This window comes from Sapajus apella, unplaced genomic scaffold, assembly GCF_009761245.1.
Source record: "Sapajus apella isolate SASKATOON/1434 unplaced genomic scaffold, GSC_monkey_1.0 scaffold80, whole genome shotgun sequence".
Taxonomy (NCBI): domain Eukaryota; kingdom Metazoa; phylum Chordata; class Mammalia; order Primates; family Cebidae; genus Sapajus; species Sapajus apella.
The window spans coordinates 183,870-190,622 of NW_022437020.1; the positions used below are offsets into that span (position 1 = coordinate 183,870).

Here is a 6,753-nt window from a genome sequence, read left to right on the forward strand (position 1 = left end):
GGGCACTGTCACCAAGGCCCAGAGATTTATAAGCCACCATGGGACTGTAAATATGCTCCAAGCACCAACCTGAAAAGAAAAAAAAATTATTTAAGTTGTTGTAAAATACCAGCCGGGTGTGGTGGCTCATGCCTGTAATCCCAGCACTTTGGGAGGCTGAGGTTGGGGGATCCCTGAGGCAGGAGAATTGCTTGAACCCTGAAGGCTGAGGTTGAAATGAGCTGGGATCGCGCCACTGCACTTCAGCCTAGGCGACAGAGATTGTCTCAAAAAAAAATAATAATAATAATAATGGTAAAATAGTTAAAATTTACTATGATAATAAAAGTTATTTTAAAGTTTCTACCTGAGGACTCTCATATCTATGTATGTTTCCATTGTCTTTTTTCTCTCTTGGCCTTTCTCCTTTAGTCTGGTCTGATGGCATGCCTAGTAAACTCGTATCTGCCTCCAGAGAGTATTTACTTTGACTTTATGGCAAGCAGTCGGAGTAAGGGCAGATCACCGTCATCTAGTTTGGGACTAAGCTGGTTCAAAGCAGGTTTTAGGTTTTGTGTCAGCTGGTCTCTTTATTTGGACTCCTAGGGGTGGCCCTTCCAGTGTCCCCACCTAGGTCTCATCTCTTTACTGGGGCCCAAATTCTCATGATGTCATTTCAGGCCTGTGAGAGTGCCAGACATTCAGCTCGGCTTTCCAGCCTCAACTATCCCTTCATAGTCAGTTTCTTAGCCCCTTAACCCTATGCTGTTTACCAATCATCAAATGTGGGGAAACCCCCTACAGACTGTCGGGGTCACCTTCTAGGCCTGGCCACTCAAGTCCTGGCCGAGGTCTCCAATTACCTTCCAACAATTGTTTTTGGGTGCGGGGGAGGCACAGTTTTGTCCAGTTTTTCTAACTGTTCTTGTGGGGAGGCTAATCGATAACCAGCTACTCTGCCTTTAATGAAAGTTGAAAACCTTCATGTGTCTTTTGTTTTTGAGATGGAGCCTCGGCCCAGGCTCAAGTGCAGTGTTGTGATCTCAGCTCACCGTAACCTCTGCCTCCTGGAGTTCAAGCAGTTCTGCCTCAGCCTCCCAAGTAGCTGGGATTACAGGCATGTGCCACCATGCCTGGCTAATGTTGCATTTTCAGTAGAGACGGGATTTCACCATGCTGGCCAGGCTGGTCTCGAGCTTCTCAGGTGATCTACCTGCCTCAGCCTCCTAAAGGGCTGGGATTCCAGGTGTGCACCACTGCATGCGGCCCATCTGTCTTTTAAAAAATGTTTTTAAGATAAAATTTATATTCGGTGAAATGCCTTGATCTGAAGTGTACATTTTGATCAGTTTTGACAAATGCATTAATCATATAGCCCACCTCCTTTCAAGATATAGAATATTTCTATCATCCAGAAAGTTCTCCTGCGCTTCAATCCTGTCCTGCGCTCCCCCAGTAGCTGCTGAACGTGCTGAGGTCATTGACACAGGACTCTGGCCTCCCCAAAAGGCTGCTTTCACAAGCCTGCTTCCTTCCCCTGCACTAAATTCCATTTCTGCCTGCTGTCTCAAAATGTCCATCTCTAAGCTGGTTGTACCTATAATTCTCCTTCAACAATTCAGTAGATAACCCCTGAAAAGCAAACACTCCTTCCTGGCCCAGCAGCCCGCAGCCTAATACTCACTGTATACCCAAGCTTTCAGAAATGCAACTCGACTCGCAGGGGTGGGGCCTGGCGGCTGCATCCCCTCCTCCTCCTGATGGCTTCTACCAGCCTACAGGGCCCACAGACCTGATCTGGCCAGGCAGCCTGAGCCTGGAAGTGCAGCGGAGCCTCCTGCTCCTTCACCCTCACTAGGGTGGCAGCAGCATGGCAGCAGCTGGGCTCCCTCCTTAAACCAGAAGCCCTTGGCTAGACACTGACACTCAGACCCCGAGCTGGGTGAGCCTGGCTGAAGGCCCCCTTCCTTCCTGTCTGACTGTGGAGGGAGGGAGCTGAGTGTACACAGCTCTACTGCCCACCCCAAACTTCAGCTGTGCTTCCTTCTGGGAGAGGGAGCTGCTCATTAATTTGGCCAAAGCCTTCTTGAGGGCTGTAGTTTGACAGGCTGGGTGTGTATGGGCCCACTGTGCTACAGAGAGGCTGGTGTGTCAGAAGGCAGCCACCTGGCCAGAGCAGGGTCAGCCTCCTTGGTGACCTCCTTCTCCCTTCTGGACACAGATCCTGCACTCTCTCCATATCAATACTCCCGTCAGAACTGCTTCCAGGGGTGGGGTTCTAACCCTGTGGGTGGGGACATTGCATTAGTTGACAACGGGCCATGGTTCCCTCTGACATCTCCAACTCAGTCAGTAGAGAGAAGAGAAATTCCCTACAGCTCCTCCCTCAGCACCCCCACCTCTGCACATATCCACATATGGAGACCCTGACATTGGTCCCTGGGAGTGCCGCCATCTGCAAGTCCTTTTCATGCCTGCAGCAGGCACGCCCACTGTCCAGACCCTCACCTACCTGTCTCAGTAGGCGCCGCATTGCCTCTGGTCCTGCCCCTACACCTGGGTGCCTGTATCCATTGGTTCCCCCAGTCTTTTTCCCCGACAAGTTGGGAGCCTGTAAGGTCACCTGTTGAGCAAGCTGGAGGACAGCATAAGGTGGGGCTGTGAGGATGATGAGGAGGAGCTGATGGTCATTCTGGAGACTCAGCTGAGCGGAGTCTGTGCAGGCCAATTGGCTGCCCACCCAGTGGCCATCCCGCTCCCACCCTCATTTCTTCTTTGTTAACAAAACCATGACTTCATTAAATATTGGATACCTACAAGCTTCATGGACTGTCCTGCCATCTCCTTGCCATGTATCGGTAAGTCTAAGTCAACTCTGGTCATTTCATTCCTCTGGACAATGATTGCTTAGGGCTTGGGTATGAGCTGCCCCTTCACCTGAGTCAGCCACTGCTGCCCTCTGCACCTACCACGCTGATGTGCTGGGCCAGGGAGAGCTCCATCTCGATTGAGATGAGCTGTGAGGAGCTGGTGGCTGGGAAGGTCAGGTGGTGGTAATAGGTTTTGTTCAGAAGGCTGTCCATCAGCTTCTTGGCTTTGGTCACGTATTGGTCCCCTGGAAAAACAGACCTGTTTCTATTTTTCCAGGGGACTGCCTGTAAGGTTACCTGTAGGCTCTTCATAGCTGTCACCTGCAATTGTCCCCACTGCAGCTGACAGCTACGAAGGGAGAGCCCAGAGGGCCAGGTAGCACAGGTGCCCTGAGGGCTGGCTGGAGCAGTGAAGGTACTGGCAGGCCTGGCTCTCCCTGGAGACTTCAAATGACATTTAAGAAACAGCTCACCTCTAACCTCCCATGCCATAGCTCTTTCTCCTTCTCTTTCCTTGAGCAATGAATGGCATGCCACGCTCTACACATCTGGTACAATACTGAGTGTCTCGTCCTGACCCCTTCCTTGGTTCATTTGAGTCCTCTCTGTCCTCCCATCTCCACCGCTACAGCCATGTCCCTACCTCCCCAGCCCTGCCCACCTTCTGGTCTCTCAATCCATACTCTGCCCCTGCCATCCATGTACCATACAGTGGCAGGCTGGTCTTTTAGCAAACTGGTTTAGGGCCCTTCACTACCCACAGCTCTGGGAGCTGGAGGTGGAGTTAAGCCTCACATGTGTTGGCTTGGCATTCAGAGCTCTTTCCTCCTGGGCACTGGCTCATCCAGAGTGCTCACAGTGCAGGGTAGGCAGGGCAGGAGCCCCCATTCTCAAATGTGGGTTTGGTGCAGAACTGGGTATGCGATGGTGATTTCACTAAGAAGAAATAGGGCTGAGATGGGGGGATTTTCTGGGTTCAGAGTTAGACCACCAGAGTGCAACTTCCTTTAAGACACCAAATGGAGGGGTCCCACTGGCAGCTGGCTCCTGGTCTGGAGCTCAAGGGAGAGGTCTCAGCTCAGAGCCACATTCAAGAACCAGCTTAAATGCAGCCTCCTGCAGGGAACCCCCAGAGCTTCCACAGCCTCAGATCTGCCCCTCTGCATACTCCAGATCTTTTGCCAAGCGGCGTTTGGGTCTTCATGTCATCTCCCTCCCGTGTCTGGGAGTAAAGGTGAGGTGCAGGGGCTTGAGCTTGTGTACTCTGGTGCCTTCGGGGGAATGTGTCAGGTAGAGAGGAGGCGACTTGGAAAGAGGGAGACTCAGAGGAGAGTCAAGGACATGTGAGCAGAGAGCCTGGGAGCAGAAAAAGAGATGAGAGTCAGCAGAGGCACGTGCCGGGGCAGGGGAGCAGGTGGGAGGATTGGGGAATGAAGGGGCTGGAGAGTGGGGCTACTGTCGAGGGGCTGCCTGGCTGTCCAGGCTCAGGAGTCGGTTACATCCTCCCGCAAGGGCCAGCTCACCCGGTTGCCCCAAAGCCTTCTTTCTGTGGCTGCGACCAGAGGGCCCAGAGCGGGGATGACTCAACTGAGCAGGACTGAGGCGGACTGGGTGGGTACTGGGCTGGACTCCTGGCTGCGGGGAGCACCGCCACCCAGGCTACTGCATCCACTTTCCAGCGGGCTGCCTCTCTGCGCAGATGCAATATTGGGTGCCTTGTCAAGCATGCTCCTAGTGCACCTGCTGCCTGCTGTGCATCCGGGACTGCCCTGGGCTCTCCAGAGGGGGTTCCTGTGAAGGTTGGGCCTAGATTTTGAGCCCTGCCTCTCATACCTGGGGCCCCTCCCCCAGAGGCCAGCTGCTTGAGTACCACGGAAGCCAGTCTATCCCCAGGAAATGGGGTGCCGGGGTGCTTAGAGAGGACCGGTAGGGAACACTTGACGCCTTGCACGGGTCTAGGGTAGCTGCGGTGGGGAGGCAGCAGGGAGCCTCTCCTGCCGGATGGGGTTTTCTGAGGCTGCGAGCCCCGCGGGTTCCTTGGTCTAGGGTAGCCTCTTACGGCTGCGGTGATGGTGGGGGTCAGGTGAGCAGGGCGTAGTGCGGCGGCCTTGGCACGGTGGGAGCCTCGTGTTCACCGGCTCTACTCGCAGGACTAGACCCCTGCAGCTACCCAGCCAGCAGGGCCAGGACGTGCCTCGGGAATCTGCATGCTCCCCAGGGCCCAGGGCGTTTGAGGGCTCTACGCCTTCCAGCGTCTGAGCTCCAGCCGCGTCAGGGACACCAGCCCGGCGCATCCGCTTCGGGTGCACCCGCCCGCCGTGCCCACTGTCCCAGCGCCGGGGGCCAGGGGCCAGGGCCTCGTGCACGCCAGGCTCCGAGGCATCTTCATATTCCATCTCTTCCCGCCGCGCCTTGTCGCCACAGCGACCCAGGAGAGGGTGAGGCGAAGCCATCCGTTGGGGGACGCGCGTCTCGCAGGTTCAGGTCAGTGCGCGTGCGCCGGGTAGAGGCGGCCCTGCGCGCTTGCCGTACGCCGCTTCCGGGACGCGCCTGCGGCGACTCCGCTGCAGAAGGTTTGTGCGGCTCCGCGCAGCCTCGCTGACGAAGCGGGGGCGTCTCCGCGGGACGGCAGCGAGCTGCAGCAGCCCCGCACCCTGGCCAGGTAAGCTGGGGGGCTCGGGCTGCCTGACTCGCAGGCGGTGGCAGCCTGGGGTCTCCCGCGGCGCTGCAGGCACCCGGACGCGTGGGAGGCGGCCGGAGGTTGCGGCCCCAGTGGCCCGGAGCGCTGCCTTGTGTACTCGGCGGAGCTGCGGGACGGTTGTTGCTGGGGTCTAGGGGAGCGGGCCAGCGGCCCCACTCCTCTCTTACGGGCCACTTCCTGCTCCCACGACCGGTGGAGGGAGCGTGCAGCGAGGACTAGGCGGCGGATACCGCATCCGTGGGTTGGGTGGGGGAGCCTGGCAGCGAATGGCCACCTGCTGCCGGCTAGAGGCTCTGTCTGGGGGTTGGGGGGCACTCGGGTCCTGCCGCCCGGCTGGATAGGCCGCTGGTGGCTGGTGCGTTCCTCCATCCTCCCTTGGCGCTGGCTGGGCGGCAACTGGATTGAGGTCGCCTCTGGGTTCGCTGTCCCTGAAGAACCTGAGCCTGGATCTTTGCTCCCTTCCCTTTTCCTTTGTAATAAGGCCCAGAGAGAAAAACCTTTCAATTAAAAGACCCCACAACCCGTTGTTCCTGGGCTGCAGGCACAGGGTTGGGGGCACGGGGCGAGGGTGGGGGAGCGGGGTGGGGGGGGGACCTGCCTTTGGGCCAGGCCCCTTCCAGAAGGCACGCACTGCCTGGCAAGGCTGCTGGTGGTAGATATGGCTGCAGACGATGAAGGAGAACATTGAGGACAGTTCCCCGCCCCTTGGCTGTGCCGAGCCCATCTGGAGTGTTTCTGGTTCTAATCAGAAGTGGAACAGTTTCAGTGCTTCTTAGAGGTTCATGTTAATGATGAACTTGGGTGGAGATGGTGACACAGCTTGTTCTCTCCTCCTAGGCTCTTAGTGCATCTAGGATCCTGAGCTGCCAGGGGCCTGGCCACTCCTGCCCCGAGCCCTGCCTTGGCTGAGCTGGTCACCGCTGCGTGTCCCGGGCTGCCGGCCTGCCTGTCATCTGCAGCGCACAGGTACGCATGTGTGTGTGTATGTATATGTACCACACACATACCATGCCTATTTCACACACACCACATACATGCCCCATACACACCACACACATCATACCCACCTCTCACACACTACACACATGCTATGCTCACCTCACGTACACCACACACACATACCCCATACCCACCACACACAACATACATACCCACCTCACATACCCCATACACAACACACGTACCTACCTCACAGACCACATA

At 56.5% G+C, this 6,753-nt stretch overlaps 1 long non-coding RNA gene across 3 annotated transcripts in view; it reads left to right on the plus strand.

Moving 5' to 3' along the window:
• The first annotated feature begins 5,362 nt into the window (after positions 1–5,362).
• LOC116533149 overlaps positions 5,363–6,753 on the plus strand; it is a 35,783-nt gene continuing 34,392 nt past the window's right edge. For all 3 annotated transcript variants that reach the window (XR_004261110.1, XR_004261111.1, XR_004261112.1), the window contains exons 1-2: positions 5,363–5,511; positions 6,388–6,516. This is a non-coding gene — a long non-coding RNA (uncharacterized LOC116533149). The remainder of the gene's footprint in view (positions 5,512–6,387; positions 6,517–6,753) is intronic.